Source organism: Telopea speciosissima, chromosome 5 (genome assembly GCF_018873765.1).
Source record: "Telopea speciosissima isolate NSW1024214 ecotype Mountain lineage chromosome 5, Tspe_v1, whole genome shotgun sequence".
NCBI lineage: Eukaryota > Viridiplantae > Streptophyta > Magnoliopsida > Proteales > Proteaceae > Telopea > Telopea speciosissima.
The window spans coordinates 47268856-47290936 of NC_057920.1; positions in this window are offsets into that span (position 1 = coordinate 47268856).

Here is a 22081-nt window from a genome sequence, read left to right on the forward strand (position 1 = left end):
ACATTGCTCCACCGAGAAACTATTCCCCTTTTTTTTTTTTTTTTTTTTTTCTGTTCTTCTTCTTCATCTTTCCTAATGGGGGACGAACAAGCTTCAGCCACCTCCAATGCCGAGGCTGGTACTCCTCCTCTTGATGCGGGTGCCTCCCCCACTCTCCATCAAGCCCATCATTATATCTCAATTAAGCTCATGCCCAATAACTATCTTTTCTGGCAAACCCAAATCGAGCCCTTTCTGGATGGGTGAAATCTGATTGGTCATCTTGATGGCGCCAATTCATGTCCAACCGACCCTGTTGCCGCTACTGCCTGGCATCGTCAAGACTTTCTAATTCGCAATTTGCTCATTCCCTCCCTCTCTGAGGAGGTTTTCCCTCTTATTCTTGGCAACCGCACACGTTGAGAAATATGGTAAACCCTTTCCACAACCTTCTCTTCGCCTTCTGAGAGCCATATCATGTTACTCACCATGGCCTTACAAGAACTTCAACAGAAGCCGGATGAGTCTGTCTCACTATTTCTGCAACGTGCAAAGACCATTGCTGCCGAATTAAATGCTGCTGGACACATTATCCGCCTAAGCACCTTCAACCTTCACATCTACCATGGTTTAAAGACTGGCTTCTGCGACATGGTCTCCTCTCTTTTAACGAGGACTGACCCAATCTCCTATGATGATCTCCATGCTATGTTGTTGAGCCATGAGTTCCTTCATGGAACGTCCCTGAACAAATTGACAATCACTGATGCTACTTCTCCTGGCACTTCCCCTTCTGCCAACACCGCTCAACGCTCCTCCTCTCCTAGTCCAAACAGTTCTCCCTCTCCTAATCGAGGTGGCCAGGGGGGTCGTGGGGGTAGGGGCAGCGGTGGTTGAGGTCGTGGCTTCTCCAATCAACAACCTGGCCGCTTCTGGTGTTCTATTTGCTGGCGCACAAATCACTCAACCGATCGCTGCTACTACTATTCCCAACCAGGTTTTCCTATTCCAAATACTTTCCCTCATCCTCCCAACTCCCCTTCACCGGAAGCACAATTTACCAACCCAACCTATCATGCCTATAACACCAATGTCCCTTCTCACCCCAATCCGCCACTCTTACCCAATCCATACCCTTCTCCACCACTCCCATGGTACCCTGACACTGGTGCCTCTCACCATGTAACCCCTGACCTTTAGTCCCTCTCTCACTATGATGACTACACTGGTACTGATCAATTGCATGTTGGTAATGGTAAGGATTTACCTATCACTCGCATTGGTTCTTCCTCTATTCCTTTTAACTCTTCATGCTCATTTCATTTACATAATATTTTATATGTTCCTTCTATGTCTAAATCTCTTCTTTCCGTCCAAATATTTACACGTGATAATAATGTTTTCTTTGAGTTTCACCCATCTCATTTTCTTGTGAAGGATCAGGTAACCAAGTCCACTCTTCTCTCCGGTCCGAGTGATGGGGGCCACTATGAGCTTCATCCCCCTTCTTCTCCATCTGCTCACACTGCTGTTCGCACCTCTCTTGATGTTTGGCATTGTTGCCCAGGACATCTGCATGAGCGTCTCCTCCGTCATATGCTTAAAATTAATAATTTACCATGTCATTCATCTCGTCTTAGTGGTATTTGTAAGGCTTGTCAAATGGACAAAGCCAGTCGTTTGTCTTTATCTACAACTCATAATAGGAGTTTATTTCCCTTGGAACTTATTCATATTTATGTTTGAGGTCCTTCCCCTACTGCTTCTGTTGATGGACATCGTTTTTATTTAATTTTTGTGGATGATGACACTAAGTATATTTGGTTTTATCCATTGGTTCGTAAATCTGATGTTTTTGATGTGTTTCTTAAATTTCAACCTGTTGTTGAACGTCTTTTTGATCGTAAAATTAAGTCTGTGCAAATCGATTGGGGTGGTGAATATCGTTCATTACCTACTTATTTTTCTAAACTGGGAATCTCTCATCACATTTCTACCCCCGATACCCATGACCAGCAGAGTTCCATTGAACGTCGTCATAGACATATTATTGAGACGGGTCTCTCTCTTCTTGGTCATGGGTCGATTCTTTAGATTTATTGGCACTTAGCTTTTGAAACGACCATTTATTTAATCGATCACATGCCTTTTACAGTCTCTCTTGGAGTCTCTCCCTTTCAACTTGTTTTTCATCGTCACCTGGATTATTCCCTTCTTAAGGTTTTTTGCTGCCTTTGTTTTCCTTATTTACGTCCCTACAATTGGCATAAAATGGATTATCTCTCATCATCGTGTGTGTTCCTAGGCTACAGTCCATCTCATGTTGGATATCGTTGTCTAAACCTTAGTACCAATCGAATTGTCATTGCACGACATGTTTGCTTTGATGAGGGGTCCTTTCCTCTTTCTATTTCCATTTTAGGAGCCCCCTTCTTCCCCTACACTGCCCTCACCCTGGTCTTCTGCCCCCATCCGTAGTCCTTCTCCCCCCATTCCCATGCCCACGCCCTTACCAGCATTGCAGGAGCCAATACCACCAGTGGGGGACACCAACACCATCCCTTCACCCAATCCAACACCCACAGTCCAAGCATCACCGTCCATCCTTGTCCCTTCCCTTGACTCACCACCCCTTAGAACCCGCCCTCTACATGAACTTTATCCACCTTCCACCACCCCCCACCTGCAGCCCCCCAACCATCCCAACCCTCTTCCCATCATCCCATGCAGCTGCGATCCAGGGCTCATGCTCTTAATGCCATTATTGTTGCTACTGAACCAACTTGTTTTTCATAGGCAAATAAAATACTAGAATGGCGGGTTGCATTGACAGAGGAATTTAATGCTTTACTTCAAAATGGGAATTGATCTCTTGTGCCTAAGTCACCCAAGATGAATATTATTGGCTGCAAATGGGTATACCATATCAAAAGGAACGCTGGTATACCATATTAGTAGCGAAGGGGTTCCACCAACAGCATGAGATTGTTTATGGTGAGACTTTCAGTCTTGTTATCAAACCCACTACCATTCGATTGGTTTTATCTATTGCTGTCTCTCAAGGATGGTCAGTTAGACAACTTGATGTTAGTAATGCCTTTCTCCACGTTTTCTTGGATGAAGAGGATTACATGATTCAACCTCCAGGCTTTGTTGATGTCGCTCATCCCCAACATGTTTGCAAATTACATAAGTCTCTTTATGGTTTGAAATAGGCACCCCGTGCTTGGTTTGCTCATTTGTTTGACTTTCTTCTTTGCCTTGGTTTTGAAGGCTCCAAGACGGATACCTCTTTGTTTATTCGGCACTCAGGCAGTCATGTTTGCTACATTCCTATTTACATTGATAATATTTTGGTTACAAGCAGTGACTCTGGTATGGTTACCTCTCTACTTCAATAGCTATTTGGTGAATTTTCTGTTAAAGATCTTGGACCACTACATTTTTTCTTGGGTATTGAGGTTGTTTCTCATTCTCATGGGATCATTTTATCTCAATCCCGCTATATTTCTGACTTGTTACAATGGACTAGTATGGTTGATTGCAAGTCGGTCAAGACACCTATGCCTAATACAGTTAAGCCTTCGGATTCAGAGGGTGCTCTTATGTCTTACCCCACACAGTACCGTTTTGTTGTCAATGCCCTTCAGTATGTTACTCTCACTCACTTAGATGTTAGTTTCGCAGTCAATCGGGCTTGCCAGTTTATGCATGCCCCCACTGAGGATCATTGGCAACTTGTCAAACGTATTCTTCTCTACCTAAAGAGTACCCGAACCTATGATCCTCTTATTGAGCTCCCCAAATCGATCCCTTCAGGCCTTCTCTGAAGTTGATTGGGCCGGTGATACTGTTGATCATAAGTCTACTGGTGGTTTTGCTATTTTTCTTGGTCCTAACTTAATATTATGGACCTCTCGTAAGCAACGGACAGTTGCCCGCTTCTCCACAAAAGCCGAGTACAAAGCCTTGGCAGATGCATCGGCTGAGTTAATATGGCTAGAGTCCCTTATCCGTGAGCTTGGTTATCCCTTGGCTGGCCCACCGATCCTATGGTGGGACAATATTGGAGCTACCTACCTCTCCGCCAATCCGGTCTTTTATGCCCGCATAAAGCATGTGGAGATCGATTTCCATTTTGTAAGTGATCGTGTGTCCAAACGCCAACTACATGTTCAATTTATTTCAACACATGATCAACTTGCAGACACTCTTACTAAGCGACTTGCTTCGACGTGATTTGAATTCTTACGAGACAATTTGAAGATTCGGTTATCTGACTCTCCACCTTGAGGGGGTGTATTGAGAGAAAGAGCTAGCCGTGTGATACCTTCCCTTTCTCGGTTTATTATCACCTGTGATAATAAACCTTCCTCTTATAGATAGAATCCTATTTACATGTAAAGTCAATATCTTATGTGTTAGAAATCAGAACTAGCTAACCAGCAAAAGAAAAAGAAGAAGAAGAAGAGAAGAGAAGAAGAAGGACCACACTACCGTGAGAAGGAAGCAACAGCCTACGATAGAAGATGGATTCTATTTATAATTAAGTCAAACCAAAAAAGGTAAGTTGGTTAGGTTTATTAGGAAATTACCCCTAAGCCCTTACCTATTACAACTTAACAAATAAAGAATCAAAACATAGAAAATTACATAGAATCCCAAAAACCCAAAATAGCAATGACAAAACTACCCCTAATTCTCAACACTCCCCCTCAAGCTGGAGCATATAGGTCTCCCATGCTCAGCTTGTTACAACAGGTGCAAAAATTAGGAGCAAACAAGGATTTGGTGAAGACATCAGCTAGCTGATTCGAAGATGAAACAAATAGAGTCTCAATAAGCTTTTTGAAGACGGCATCGTGAACAAAGTGATAATCTACTTCAATATGTTTAGTCTGCTCATGGTAAACAGGGTCACTAGCAATGTATATAGCTGCCTGGTTGTCATAGTACATCTTCATCGGTGTAGGCATAGGAAACCCCATCTCAAGTAGAAGAGACCTGAGCCACATCAACTCAGTTGTAGTGTGGGCCATAGCCTGATACTCTGCTTTTGCACTCGACCACGCAATAGTAGTCTGCTTCTTACTACGCCACGAGACAAGATTACCCCCAATAAAAGTACAATAACCTGCAGTGGAACAATGATCACTTGTTGATCCTGCCCAGTCTGCATCAAAATACGCAACTAGATCCATATGCCGATTAGGACGATAAATCAGCCCTTTTCCAGGAGCACCTTTCAAATAACGAAGAATGTGCCGCATCCCAATGAGCTTTATGAGGAGTTTGCATAAACTGGCTTAGAACACCAACAAGAAAAGAGATGTCAAGTCTCGTGACAGTAAGATACATCAACTTTCCAACTAAACTCCTATATTGATGTACATCCTTGAGAGGATTGCCATCATATGCCCCAAACTTCTGATGAGGATCCATGGGAACATCTGCTGGCTTGGATGAAAGCATTCCAATATCAGACAAGAGATCTAACACATATTTTCTTTGGGAAAGACTAATACCCTTCTTGCTTCTTACAACCTCAATGCCTGACACATCATCACAAGAAACAATAATAACATCAACGTACACAACCAGAACCACCAACTTGCCACTACGACGACAAACAAACACAGAATGATCAGAAATAACACTGTGAAAAATCGCACGATACAATTGTGGCACTGAACTTCTCAAACCATGCTCTGGGTGATTGTTTGAGGCCATAGATTGCTTTCTGCAATTTGCATACCCGCATACTAGTCTCACCCTGAGCAATGTACCCAGGAGGTTGCTCCATATACACCTCCTCATGAAGATCACCACACAAGAAGGCATTTTTAATATCCAACTGAAACAAGGGCCAATCAAAATTAACTACCATAGAAATAAGTAGGCGAACAGAATTCAGCCTAGCAACAGGAGAGAATGTCTCAAAGTAGTCCACACCATAAGTCTGTGTATACCCCTTAGCAACTAGACGGGCTTTAAGCTGCTCAATAGAACCATTCGGAAGGTATTTGATTGTGTAAACCCAGCGACACTTAACAAGTTCCTTTCCAGGAGGCAGATCTACCAAACTCCAAGTGTGACGACATAAGAGAGCATCCATTTCCACATCCATAGACTTCTTCCAACCAGGAAGACGAAGAGCCTCAGTATGATTTTTGGGAATACAGTTGGAAGACAAGGACAAGGAAAAAATATGAATAGAAAAGGGTAAGTAAGAAAGGGACACATACTTATCAATAGAATATAAAATAGTAGGCTTTTGAGTGCAAGAACAAGTACCTTTATGCAAGGAAATAGGTAAGTCATCAATTGAAGAAGAAGGTGGAGCTTCACTCGATGAAGAAGCTGGTAGAGGTGGTGAAATAAGTGGAGCCGTTGGAACCTCTTCTTGTGGTACTGTCCTATCATGTCACTGATAAACCTGCAATGGTGGTGTAGGGAATGGGACAAGAGCAGGGATAGGAGGAGGAGTATCAACATGCCACTTATCCTCAAAGACAAAAGAGGAGGAAGAAAAATAAGAACGATCCTCAAAGAAAGTAACATCAGCACCAACAAAATACCTATGGGTGACAGGGTCATAACACTTGTAACCTTTCTGGGTACAAGAATATCCAAGAAAAACACACTTAGTGGACCGGGGAGATAGTTTGTCAGAATGAACATGTAGATTGTGTACAAAATAAATACACCCAAAAACACGAGGAGGTAAATGAAAAATGGACTGACCAGAAAAACAATGGAAAAGGGGGACTTGTCGACAAGAATAGAAGAAGGCATTCGATTAATCAGGTAATAGGCAGTAAGCACCCCATCACACCAAAATTGCTTTGAAACATGCATATGGAACATGATAGTGCGAGCAACCTTAAGTAAATGTCTATTTTTACGTTCCGCCACCCCATTTTATTGTGGAGTGTAGAAACAACTAGTTTGGTGAATCATTGCATGAGAAACACAAAAAGTAGAAATATCACGTTGGACATACTCCAAAGCATTATCAGAATGAAAAGTTTTAATAGGTAAACCAAACTGAGTTGTGATTTCATTATAAAAATTTTGGAATACAGATATAAATTTGGAATGATCCTTGAAGAGGTATAACCAAGTGAGACGAGAATGGTCATCCACAAAAGTGACAAAATACATGAAACCACTCCGATTCTTAACACGAAAAAGACCCTAAACATCCGAATGGGCTAAAGAAAATAAAAACGAACTACGAGCCATAGTACGAGAAGGGAAAGAGGCACGGTGATGTTTTCCCAACTCATAGGCTTCACACTCTAATCGAGACACAGACTTAAAAGAAGGAAATAACATCTTTAACCTAACTAAAGACAAATGACCTAAACGTCAGTGCCACTGGAACGGAGACACCCTACCAATAGAAGCAGCAGTGGCAAATGAGGCAGGAGCACCAAGGTCAGGGTAGTAGAGGCCATCTTTTTCACACCCTCCACCAATCTTCTTCCTTGTGTGAAGATCCTGAAAAACACAATAAGAAGGAAAGAAAGTCACAGAAAAATGTAAAGCTTTAGTTATTTGACTGACAGAAAGAAGATTTAATGGTAATTGAGGGACATGTAACACAGATGAGAGACTCATGGAAGGAGTGGATGAAGTGGTACCATGCCCAGAAACTGGAGTAGAAGAACCATTTGCAAGAATAACAGGTGAAGATGAATGTGTATGTGAATAAGTGGTAAATAACGATGACTCACTAATCATATGAGCAGAAGCCCCAGAGTCAATAATCTAGGATGGAGTAGTAGTGGTACGAAGAGCAGGTGTACCTGCATGAGCTAGAGTTACAGAAGAAGATGAGGGCTCAGTGGATGTAAGACTGGATGCCTCCAAGGGTTGTAAACGTTGCAATATCTGGGAGAGATCATCATGATGAGGAGTTGTGGTAGAACCACTACCTAGTAGGGAAACCTGTGGAGGATTACTATGTGTAGCACCATCACTACGTCCATCAGACATTGCATGATTGGCAGATTGAGGTGCCCAATCGGGTTTGCCATGCTTGTCCCAACAAAAATCAACCGTGTGACCAATTTTTCCACAATGAGTACACTTCCGAAAAGGCTTATCAACTGACTGACCACCAGTGCCATGACCACCACCACCACATCCTCCTCCTGAGTTACATCCACGACCACATCCACGACCAGCCACAAAGCCAGAATTCTCCTTGGGTGTAGAGTCAATTTTTCCAGGAGAAGAGATACGTTGTAGGCGGGAGAACGTATTAGCAAGAGTAGGAACAGTTTCTCCAGCAAGAATATGTCCCTTCACAGATTTCAAATCAGAATCTAGTCTAGCCAGAAATTTAGACACAAAAAATTCATTCCGTTGTGCTTTTAATTTGTCAATATCGGTGGTGAGGGGCTGAAAAACATTTAATTCGTCAACAAGACCTTTAAAAGTGCTGTAGTAGTCTTGGAGAGGCTTATTGGACTGCCGGAGCTGAAAAAGTTTCTCATATAAGTCATAGACTCGATTAATATTTTCCTCCTATGAATAGTTATCCTTCAAATCATTCCACACATCCTTAGCCATGGTATGAAACATCACATTTGCAGCAATCTCTGGTTCCATGCTGTTTCATACTCAAATCAAAATAATGGCATTATCTTGCATCCAATCCTCATAATCTTTTGAATCAGATGTAGCTGGATCGGAGGTAAGGTACTTGAGTTTCTTCTTGGCCATAATATAAACCTTCACAGCTTGAGCCCATAACAAACAATTCGAACTCCCTTTCAGCTTGATAGAAGTAATAGTGACATTTACATTGTCAGTTTGAGATGTAACCACTGGATTATTTTTATTCTCTCCAATAGCACCAAAAGGGAAAAAAAGCAGACAAATAAAAGAACCACAAGAGAACAACTAGCCAACAAGGGGGCAGCAACTACACTTCACCACACATAGCAAATCACCAATTGTTGCAGAATTCCAGAGTAATAGGCAGCAGAGAAAAATAAAAAAAAATAAAGGAGGCCTCAACCACACACAAACAAGGCACCAACTGTTGTAGAATTCCAGAGTAATAGGCAGTAGAGAAAAAAATAAAGAGTCCCGATAGAGGTAGAATCCAGGAACTAAAAAAATAGAGCACTTCTGGCTGCAATAGATGTGATTTTGCAGAACTTACAATCACCAGGGAGAAAGAGGCTGAAAAAGGGATCAAAGCAAGTACCTGCAGGGGGGAATGAAACCCCAAAAGACCAGCCCAAGCAACCACTTGGATCAGAAACTGTGAGGCCAACTATGTGGCTAAAAAATACCCAGAAAACAGAGCATTCGCAAGTGTTAAACAATAGCACTCGATCAGCTCACCAGAACAGGAAACAGATCAGGTCGAGTCTTCCTCTAGTCTAGTATAAGCAATCTTAAAAAAATCAGAACTAGAAGAGCTGCAAAAATCTCATGCATCTTCACTTGTTTCTATTTTTTGAGAATAGAAACATAACTGTATCGATGTAGAAACCTATAACCTTCCATCCTCCAATGGAAACTTCAATGGATGGTTTGTAATTCACCAATAATTATCACAACTAAATACTCCATTCATGTGTATATGGAGTCTTCAATCCATCAACAAACAAAAGAAGCAGCAATAGGTGGCTACATACCAGGACACTAAAACTGAGAGAGAAATCAGCAAAAGAAGATGAAAGAAGATCCTTTAGCTGATTAGTATTGCTCTGATACCATGTTAGACATCAGAACTAGCAAACCAGCAAAAGAAAAAGAAGAAGAAGAAGAGAAGAGAAGAGGAAGGAGCACACTGCCGTGAGAGGGAAGCAGCAGCCTGCGATAGAAGAGGGATTCTATCGCAGGCCTTGGGTTCTATTTATAATTAAGTCAAACTAAAATAGGTAAGTTGGTTAGGGGTTTATTAGGAAATTACTGTTTGCAAGAAATAAATAACTGCAAGCGTACGGATCAATCGTAGCTACGAGTCGAACACAAGGAGATGTATGCCACTCTATTTTACTCACTTTAAAGCAATGCAAAGTGAACCAAATTAAAGTGTTGAATTAAACTAATTAAACTAACAAAATTAAAAATTAACATTTAGCATCCTAACATCACAAGCATTTGAAGGAATAAATTGCAACCACACACCAAACCACATAAAAACAAAGAAAGAGATTAGAGAGGAGAATGAGACTAAGAAATTGAATTAAAATCAAGGGGCTTGAGATTGAAATTGTTTCTTCTCAACACACAAAGAAATTAAAACAAAATAATTAAATTAAAATCTAACCATAATGATCAAGTAACTAAAAATAAAATCCTAAAGCATGATTGAATTAGAGAGGTGGAGGATGAGAAATAAAATAAAAAGTAGAGAATGAGAGTCCTACTAGAATGGATAGAATAGAGGTGGTGAGAGTGTGATTAAAATAAAAATAATTAAGGAATTAGAAGGTTAGAAAGAAGAAGAAACTAAAAATAAAAGTAAGAGATTAAGAAGAAGAAGAAGAAGCTAAAAATAAAAGTAAGAGATTAAGAAGAAGAAGAAGAAACTAAAAATTAAGAACTAATACTCCCTTCTACCAAAGTTGAAAGTGCATGAATTAATTAGGCCTTGCATGAATGTAGTTGAAGAAGCTTGAACACTTGAATAATCCTTGCATGACTTCTTCTTCCAAGTCTCTAATTCTTCTCACAAGGATTAGAAGTCTAGACTAGAAAGCTTTAAAATTAAACTAGGCCTTGCACTGGGCCTTAGGCTCTTGTCCCGTTGCCTCAACCAGTGTTAGTGGCATAAAGGGTAGAATAGTCATTTCAATGTTATGTTTATAGTGCTGTCCACAGCTTGTCTGTGCTGTAGGACCAAGCACAGTAGGGCTTCCTTTACCTGCGGGGCCCACTAGGGTTCCAAAACATTTCCATATAAAGACAGATGTGGGGAAGGGCTTTTTGGTAATTTTCCAACCTTCCCACAGTGTCCAGGGGTCAAAGGGTGAGATTCCCCAAGTCTGTCCATCAATCCAGCCAATTTTCCTTCACTGGGCATTGGCTCTCGGCGATGTTTGCATTGTCCAGTGCATCGCCCAGAGGCTGCAAATCGATGCTGGGCTGAGTTCCCAAGGCTGAGCTTTTCAGGCTAGGCTTATGCTTGATTCTCTGCATGTTTGGGGGATCAGGTAGCCCCTGAGATGGCCTCCCCAATGGTCCAATTGGATCATCCATCAGATCCAACATCAGGCTGCCAGAGCTGCCCAAGCAGTCCAGATGAATAGTGCCACAGGGTTTTGGTCAGGCTTGGGAGTTGGTTTCAGCCACATGCCGGGCTGGAAATGCATGAATAACAAGGGTTCATGGCTGCAATCACCTAGGGTTTGGTCTCTGCAGCCCTAGCTTGCACCCAGGGTTCCAAATCACAGATTAATAGGGCCATTTGGCAGTGCAGGTGGGCACAGCCAGGTTTCTGCCATAGGAACAACATAACTAAATGCTCAAATTACATAAAAATTCCAGATCTTCCATGCATAAGGTCTACAAGGCAGATCTGGACCAGTACTGGGCAAACCCTAGCTATTCTAGGCTGCCCAGGGAGCATAAACACAGTGAAAGCAAGGAAGGGATAGGGAACAACAGCATATAAGGGTGTTTTATACCTGAAATACCCTGAGAGAGGGCTCGGATGCAGTAGGGATGGGGGTGGCGACACCTCCTTCTTCTTCCCCTTCTTCTCCCTTTTCTCTCTTCTTTCCTCTCTTCTCTCCCACGGATTCTCCAATAGATAGAAAATCTCTAATGAGCTCTAACATCCCTTATTTATAGACTCAACCCTCACTGAGACATGTTTGCCTGTGAAGGCCCTTTTTAAAAATCAGTTTTTAAACTGATTCTGGGCTCACTGGTGCGGTCCATAGTGAACTGAGAGCATGAGGTGGTCCCTCAGACTTCCCTCTATCAGTAGAGGGTACCCATGTTCATATTGGGTGGTCCCCACATATAAAATCCATTAAAATATTCAAAATCAGTCACTGGGCGATGTCTCTGGGCCTTGTTGCATCGCCAAGTGCCATCGCCGCATCGCCAAGTGCCATCACCTAGAGAATTCCAGCAAGCTGAAATTCAATGGGGCTTGCACAGGGTTTGACCCCAAGTCAGGGTATTGTCCCCACATGCCAAATAGGAGGTTTTACACACTTTTCACATAGGTGGGTCCCACTGTTTGGGGAGGAGAGAGATTACCTGGGATCCAAGTTATAGATCAGGCTGTGAGCTGCACAGTTGCATGGGTCTGCTATCCATCTTCTGACAGGTATATAGGGAAACCTGTTCAAAGTATTCCCATTGATCTCATTAAGTGGTGTGATGCTCCACAGTGATCTTGGTTGCCTGGACAGGGGTTCCTGCCCTTAAATCAAGAATCCAACCAGTCAGGAGCAGGGTTTGACATTTCTCCCCACCTTATAAAAATTTCATCCTCGAAATTTGCTTACCTTGTAATCCAAAGAGTTGAGGATACTTCTCTTTCATTTCTTCATCACGTTCCCATGAAGCTTCTTCTATCGGGTTGTTTTCTCATCGAACTTTCACAAAAGCAACGGTGCGGTTACGGAGGTTATGATCCTTTCTGTCCAATATCTCCGTGGGTTGTTCTTCATAGGTCATATCCACATCCAACTGTTCAGGTTCAGTTGATAATACATGTGTCGGGTTTTGAAAATACTTCCTTAGCATTGACACATGGAAAACGTCGTGGATGCCCGATAAAGATGGTGGTAATGCCAGTCGGTATGCTATGGGTCCCACCTTATTAAGAATTTCATAAGGACCGATAAATCTTGGGCTCAACTTGCCTTTTTAGTTGAAACGTAGCAATCCCTTGGTTGTTGATACTCGAAGGAATACTTTTTCTCCAACTTCAAACTCAATATATTTCCTTCGATTATCCGCATAACTTTTTTGTCTTGACTAGGCTGTCTTGATCTTTTCTCTTATGACATCCACCTTATCGCAGGTCACTTGAATCATTTCAGGTTTGAGATATTTTCGCTCACCAACTTCATCCCAATATAGTGGAGTTTGACACTTCCTTCCATAGAGTGCTTCAAACAGTGCCATGCCAATGGTGGAGTGATAGCTATTATTGTATGCGAATTCCACCAAAGATATGTGAGCATCCCAACTGTCATTCATTTCCAAAACACAGGCTTGGAGCATGTCTTCCAGAGTCTGAATAGTCCTTTCCGATTGTCCGTCCATCTGCGGATGGAAAGCCGTGCTAAGATTTAGTTGAGATCCCAATGCTTTCTGCAAACTTCTCCAAAACCTTGAGGTGAATTGAGGATCTCTGTCAGACACAATACTGACAGGCACGCCATGTAAGCGGACTATGGTTTCAATGTATATCTGGGCAAGCTTCTCCATTAGATAACTTATTTTGATCGGTATGAAGTGTGCCGCCTTTGTTAATCCGTCTACAATCACCCAAATTGCGTTCATGCCCTTCCTAGTGTTGGGCAAGTTTGTCATGAAATCCATAGTTATCCTTTCCCACTTCCATTCAGGTATGGGAAGTGGCTGCAACAATCCGTACGATCGGTGTCTCTCCACTTTTATTTGTTGACAGGTGAGGTACTTGGACACGTAAATTGCTATGGTTTCTTTCATTCCCATCCACCAGTAATACTTCTTCAAATCTTTGTACATCTTTGTATTTCTGGGATGGATTGTGTAGGGTGAGTTGTGCGCCTCTTTAAGAATTGGGTCTTGGATATCATAGTCATCTGGCATGCACAATCTATCTCGAAACTTCAATGCGCCATCTTGGGCCAAGGAAAAATTTGGGTCCTTATGGATACCTTGTTGAACTTCCCAAATTATTTTGGCCAGCTCGGGATCCAATGGGTGCTTCATAATTATTTCCTCTCGTATCGACGGCTGCAGGTTCATAGCTGCTAATTGTATAACCGTTCCTTCGATCACGAGTTCCAAATCAAACTTCTGAGCTTCCTCCATTAATTGCTCACTTATGACCAAAGATGCGAGGGACGCAGTCTGAGATTTCCTACTTAATCCATCACAACAACGTTGGCCTTGCCGGGGTGGTACTGGATTTCACAGTCATAATCTTTTACCAATTCCAGCCACTACCTTTATCTCATATTCAACTCCTTTTGGGTGAAGAAATACTTCAAACTTTTGTGATCGCTGAAGATCTCGCTCTTTTCACCATATAAGTAATGTCGCCAAATTTTTAACGCGAAAACCACCGCCGCCAACTCTAAATCATGAGTGGGGTAATTCTTCTCGTGTTCCTTCAACTGCCTGGAGGCGTAGGCGACCACTTTACCTTTTTACATCAGGATGCCACCTAATCCTGTTCTGGATGCATCGGTATATACTACCATTCCTCCGGTACCGTCTGGAATGGTTAGAACTGGAGCTGATACTAATCGGTTCTTCAACTCCTGAAAGCTTTTCTCACACTCTTCATTCCATTCGAATTTGGCTCCCTTCCTTGTAAGTTTTGTCATTGGTGCCAAAATCCGTGAGAAATTCTCAATAAATCACAGGTAATATCCGGCCAATCCTAAGAAACTTCGGATCTCAGAGGCACTCTTCGGAGTCTCCCACTCGAGAACCGCTTTCACCTTGCCGGGGTCTACTTTGATGCCGTCCTTGGTGATGATATGCCCCAGGAAACCAATTTGGTGAAGCAAAAATTGACATTTGCTGAATTTGGCAAAGAGTTGGTGTTCCCGCAATCGCTGCAACACGAAAGTAAGGTGTCGCACACTGCTCTTCCTCACTCTTAGAGTACACCAGGATGTCGTCAATAAATACTATGATGAACTTATCCAGCACGTCATGGAATACTCTATTCATCATATCCATAAATGCTACCGGGGCGTTGGTTAATCCGAAGGACAGAACTAAAAATTCATAATGTCCATATCGAGTTCGGAATGCCATTTTATGAATGTCACCGCTTTTGATCTTCAGTTGATGGTATCCTGACCTAAGATCGATCTTGGAGAAAACTCTCACTCTTTATAGCTGATCAAATAGGTCATCGATACGTGGCAACGGATATCGATTCTTGATCGTCAGTTTATTCAATTCGTGATAGTCGATACACAACCGCATGCTACCATCCTTCTTCTTTACGAACAACACGGGTGCTCCCCAGGGTGATACACTGGGTCGAATGAATCCCTTCTTCAGCAAGTCTTGAAGTTATGCTCGCAATTCTTTTAACTCGATAGGCGCCATACAATATGGTGCCTTGGATACCGGTGCTGCACCAGGAATCAAATCAATCGCGAACTCTATATCACGGACCGACGGCAGCTGAGTCAGATCTTCTGGAAATACATCAGGAAACTCTCTGATGACGTGGAGTTCCTCCAAGGGTTTTATCTTCACCTTCGTGTCTATCACAGTGGCCAAAAAGCCTTGGCATCCTTCTTCTAGTAACTTCCGCTCCTGGAGTGTGGATAATGTTTTCCTTCTGGCTTTCCTCCTTGGTTCACTTTGATAGGTGCAGTCTGACCCATCTTCCAGTTTAAATTTTATCTTTTTCTTCGCACATAAGACGATTGCACCATATACAGATAGCCAATCCATGCCTAGTATTATGTCAAAATCATTTATATCCATCTTTATCAGTCGTGCGGTTAGTTTTCTCCTGCAAATTTCAATCTAACAAGGGTCATAGACCTCCTTCAAACTCACAACACTCCCTGTTGGTGTGTTGACTACTAGCTCGTGCCCGATGTCCCTTGGTTGATCTTTCATCTTACTCACAAAGGTTGAGGAGACGAAAGAGTGGGTCGCGCCCGAGTCGAATAATACTCGTGCGGGTATGGTTGAGACATTCAGGGTACCTAGGGTTCTTAGGTAATTTAGGTTACATGTAGTAAGCCAATTATTCCCTATAGTTAAGTAGTGTTCAACAACTTACCTGTCAATACATCGGGGCTTGCCTCAGCTTCTTCATTTGTTAAAGCATACACCTTTCCTTGCATCCGATTGTCCCGTGGTTGAAATGGCCTAGCGTAGGGCTGGTTTGATGAGTTGTTGCCATACCCATGCGATTTGCAATCTCTAGCCATATGTCCTTCCTTGTTGCACAAATAGCACTTAAAAGGTGGAGCTCTAGGTGCTGAAGCTTTGCTCCCTTGACTTGTTGCTGGTTGGGCTGGCAAGGCTGTTGTCGTCGCTTGACTCGTAGTAGGTTGAGCAGGTCGAGTAATTATAGGGCGAAAAGAATTCTGACCAACGCTCGGCTTATGATACAGAGTCGAAGTATAGCTTGAACTTGAACCTCTATAAACTTTATTCAGCCATCCAAAGGTTTGAAAATTGTTTGGCCTTTTGTTCAAACCAGACGATGTCACAGTCTTTTCTTTCTCCTTTTCCTTAAACCTATCCTCCATTATCTTTGCTTTCTCGACCATTTGAGCATAATCCCGAATATCCATGATTGACAGTACTGACCCAATTTTAGTTTTGAGTCCCTTCTCAAATTTCTTGGCCTTACTAACTTCCCCTTTCAGTTGCTCTGGGAAAAAATGGAACAGATCTTCAAATCACTATTGATAGTCAAGCACTGATTTAGTTCCTTGCACCAGTGCAATAAATTCTGCTTCTTTCCTGTCCTTAAAACTCTCGAGGAAATAGTTCTTGAAGAAAATCTCCTTGAACTGCGCCCACATGGGATTTGGGTGAGCAGCTTCCAAATTAGGCCTGGTTGCCTTCCACCAAGCTTCGGCTTCATTCTGTAATTGATTACCCACACAAATAATCTTTTGTGCGTCCATGTACTCAAGTACTTCAAATGCCTTTTCTTGGGCACTGATCCATCGTTCCGGCTATATTGCCTCAGAGGTTATTTTTGAAAATGCAGGCGGTTGAAGTTTCTTGAATCTCTCCATAACCTTGGCGGTGGAATTTTCTGTTAAATGCTGAGGCACAGGTGGTGGAAATAGCACTAGTCGATTGGGTGGTGGAGGGGGTGTTGCGCGATCGTGCATCATGGTTGCAAACTGTGTAGACATCTGACAAAGCAATTCCAGTTGTTGTTGCATGATCCGCATCATCATGGTCATGAATGCAGTCACGTCACTGGCTGCCACACTTGACTGAGGTGCTGCTGCAGTAGCTTATGCAGCCACTGGTGCTCCTGATGAGGCAGCCGATGCCTCATAGTTTTGAGCCTCAGTTCCGTTAGGCAGCTCAACCTCCGGTACAACTCTAGGTTGTTTACCTTTATGACCTCCACGAGAACTTCTAGTGTTGACCATTGTAGCTTCTCTGAAAAGAGGAGCGTGTTCAATGTTCCAATTTCATCTATATGGATCAACAGTTGTTTTCTAGCTAAGCAGGTACAAATCCAGTCCACAGTTCCAATGAGTATCATGAGTCACACCAGTAAAGTGGATTGTTAGATTCACTGTCTTGGTTTATTAGGTGATGTGTCTTATTGAATGCTTTATGTTCCTCTTTCTTATGCATTTTATGTGTCAATATGCTATGGATGGCACTATTGAAAAAAATTTCAGATTTTTAAATAAAAACTTTTAATTATTTACCTGATCTAGCAGGCAAGCATCTCCAGCTTCTTCCTGGTCACAAACTTCATTGCCTGTAGAAATTCTATGTCAGCTCTTACCTCTCCAGCTAATCTCATAAAATATTCTCGTTCCTCGGGTCCACTAATGGCAGCGATGGCCAAGTAAAAGTCCAGTTGATTCTCAGCTCGGGGTAATACTAACTGTATCCGTCTTAGTCTCTCTCGTAGATGTCTACTGTAAATCATGATGCTGGGGTCTCCAGCCTTAGTCAAGATAGTGGGTCCTGTCATATAGAATGGTTCTAGACATTAGGGCATACTTAATAAAAAAAAAAAAAAAATTAAGTACACAACTACTGAAACTTAAATAACTAAAGATCAATGAAACAAATTCTTAGCTTGGCTCGAGGTACCCTAGCGTCTAGGTGTTTGATTTACTACGAACCCTATTAGGTCCTATTCTCAACCATCCTAGGCCTTGGTTAGGATGAGATCTATGCTCCCTGTACTTACTAATCTCTTATTACAACATACCTACATATCTAAGTTCTGTTTGCATAGCAGCACTCCAAGCAGTTCATACATCACAATATTCAAACATGTGGTAATTAAGTAGTACACACCAATCATTATACACATTTATCTGTATATATTAAATATTTATCATAAGCACAAAAACAAAAGTTTTTCAAGCCCTATGTGCTCTATTCAACCCTCAAATAGAAATTCCACCCCTTTGGATTTAAGAAGGTTGTGTTTGCTTAGTACTCGCTTAATTTATTGTTAGTTTTTATTATATATATATATATATATATATATATATATATATATATATATATATATATATATATATATATATCTTCCGAGAAAGTTCATATTTTTATGTTCATTAAGGGTAATATGGTCAAATCTCAAGTCCTTATATGTGAATAACCTAAAACAGAAAAATTGCACACACTGGGCGATGTCTCTAGGCGTTGCCACATCGCCCAGTGCCATCGCCCAGAGAATCGGGCGCAGACTTTTTAAGTCCGAGAGGGCCCCATTTTGATTCTATTCTTCTCAAAACTCAACTAAACACCTAGGAGAAGCTCTTGGAGGGTAGTGTGACCTAGTCCACACCAAATCCTCACAATTCCCCATGGTTTTTGCGAGTCTATGCGTGCCTAGGTATGCTTTCTTCTCTACATTACCTAAATAGTTGTTTATTTCTTTAAATCTTTCCTTGGGTTAGGTTTTCTCTATTTTCCTTGTCCTAACCTAATTATTTTTGTTATTCCTTGTAGAAGATGTCTTCAAGCCATCGTACCGCTAGGAAATCGGTAGCCCAAAAGAGGCTACGGGTCGAATCTAAGGAATCTTCCTATTCTTCGGTACCACCTTCATCCCCTAGAGAGGATTTGTCTTCTGAGGAACCAGATTTCGACCATCATCTTTTCTCCAGGTATGAGTACGCTAAGGAGTAGAAGAATTTCATTTCTGTAAAGATAGTGAATGGGGAGGTGGTGCGAGTAGAGGACTTCCACCAATACAACCTCTTTGCCAGATTCAATGCCCTAGGTTGGGCATCGATGTTGACTCCTACCGAGCCTTGTTATCCCAACTTGGTTTGGTACTTCTACTGTAACCTGGGGCCTTCTAGTGCCCAAGAGTTTGGAGTGGAGAGTAGGGTGAAGGGAGTGGATATTAGGCTAACCACTACCCTATTGGCAGAGATCCTGGGTTTACCTGACATAGGAGAGAGGGTTTACTATCAGCCTCGTATGGACATATCTGAGATGTTCTCTATGGAGACTAGGAGAACAGTCTTCCAAGCTTTGACAGGTTCTCCGGACACTCCTAAGTCCGAGACTTCTTACAAGCCAAGTGCTAGGGTGATTAGTAGGTGTGTGACTTACAACATCTACCCTAAAGGCGGTAACAAGGGTAGCATATCCATGATGAGGGCATACATTACTTACTGTCTTTTGGGAGCTGGTCAGGGGGGTCCAGTCATCAACCTCCTGTATCTATTACTTCAGGTGATGCTTTATCAAGCTCGAAACCCAGCTAATGGGAACCTTCCCTATGGGAGATTTCTCACCTTGGTCTTTCGATATTTTGGGGTGCCATTAGAGGGCGAGTACATTTATAAGACCAGATCCAGGCCCATAGATAAGACTTCCATTCTGAAGATGAAGGTGCCAAGGGAGGATCCATCAGAGGTTGAGGGGCAGATGGGGATATAGCAGGGAGAGGAGCATGGAGTGGAGAATGGTGATGAGGTACACGTTGAGGAGGTGCAGGGGATGGAGCAGGGAGACACTCAGGGGGACACCCAGGGCATACGTGTAGAGGAGCAGGGTATAGGTCCAGGCGACTTCAAGGGTTTTGACACTCAGTTTACTGATTTAGCTGCATATGAGACGACAGGTGCTACTAGCTCTCAGGTTCCAGGACCTTTTGATTGAGCGCAGATGTTGACACATCTCCAGAGTCTTGGAACTCAGCTCTCTAGCTTGGCTACTAGGTGGGATCAAGGCTTCACTTCTTTGGAGATGAGAGTGGGGTCTGTGGAGCAGCGTCTGGACTTCTGGGATAGATTCTACAGAGTTGACTCTCGCCAAACTCAGCCTCTTCCTAGTGATCTGCCTTCGACTGAGTAGCTCCGGTAGTTTCGGACATTCTTGCTATGTGGTTCTGATCACTTTGTTTTTACGCTTATGTACTTTTTTTTTTATTTATTTTTTATTTTTTAATATCAGCTATGTATTTATTACATTTTAGCCCATGTAATTAAAGCTTATGTAATGGCTTAACTACAATTATCTTTTAGTTAATGGAAATTGTATACTTTTATTTATTTACATCTACCCCCTTATAAATTTTAATTATTACATGTTTTACTGTTTAAGCTTATTAGTCCTAGTCTGCAATCCATAATCGTAAGAAGAGCTTTGCGCTCTGATACCAAGCTTTGTCACACCCCAAACCACCCCCTAGGAGGAATGGGTAGGTGACCCGAATTGCATAACGACAATTCGCCAAAATCCCACTGATCTAGAAGCAGTGCTTACGATCATGGAACCACAACCATCTCTTTACCATAGGCAAGATTAGAGTGCAGCAGATAAACTACAGTTCAATAATAAAAGGAAGCATAGCGATATGGGGAAACAGTAATAATATATACATATAAAAGTTTTACATTTCCCATCAACCCACACACAAAGAAAGCAAAGAAACCAAGCTGATAAGTATAGTACTTCATACAAAAACATGTACAGGGCGAGCATACTCAACCCCAAAAAGGAAAAAGGAAAAACTACAACAACCAAGTCCAAACGGGGATAACTCCAAAATACCCACAAGGAGTCCCCAAGCCAAAAAGCTGTCACGAACAGACTTCAATGGTCTTCATCAACAACCATCGAAAATGTGCGCAGGATCGGTATGACCTCCGTCGGGGTCCACACCAACATCATCGTAACAACCAAAAGTCTCCTCCTCGAAATGACCCGCCATGCCACAACGACATCCACCTGCAAAATCATCTAAGAAAAACACTGCATAATAGAGTGTGAGCCCCACTGAGCTCGTGAGAAAATAACATCAATCATGCATGCACATGCAATCACAATTCATAATTCATATGGTCCTACATGATATGCAAGTCTAGTTTAATTATTAGTCACCTAGCAATACAACTAAGTCGGGTCAGTGCTACTACAATCCCCAATACATGTATCCCTGGTGCGGGCCTCTAACCCCTTCTCGCGATACACCCATTGAGTTGTCGGACAGGACCAGTCAGCTCCCACATTTGTTCACCAAGATCAGCCCGACCAACCCTCTGTGATTAACCTATGGGACAATCCATTTCTTTCTTTCTTTTTTTTTTCTTTTCTGGCTTTAAGCCCATGTGCACCATTCCGGTGTTCTATACATTCATGCACCATTCCGGTGTTCTTTTCATTTCTTTTTCTCTTTTCTCTTTTTCTGATGGTCGCCCCCATAGGCATCCAACACCTTAACCCCTGTTGGCAAGGGTGCGTAGCACGAGTGATGAAACTCTAGACCCATGTCTATATGGCATCGTATGAGTCGGGTGGTGTCAACCACATCCCATTCTATGGGCTACCATAGGCCTCATTTCCAAGCCGACTACGACATCTAGTCTAACATTCATAATCATCATAGAAGAATTCACAGTGTTGATCAATAGACAGTCATTATGCAGTGATTTGACTAATTGAATAGAAGTAAATAACATAACAATTATATTCAATTCTTATTAGCCGGCATCAGATCATGATTATATTTACACATATGATAGAATTGTCCACTCACTTGCACTTGGCTCTAGATATTCAGTCACAATCTCAATTCCAGCAGTTGTCTGGTCGTTAACCTCGAGCACGGAATTAGGTCCTAAATGTAAATCAAAAGTTGTTATGTTAGATTATCAGTCTGTCACTGGAAGTCCTAGGGTTACCCTAAACTTACTGGGTTGACCCGGGGTTTAGTTGGTTACACTTGGAATCACTGGGC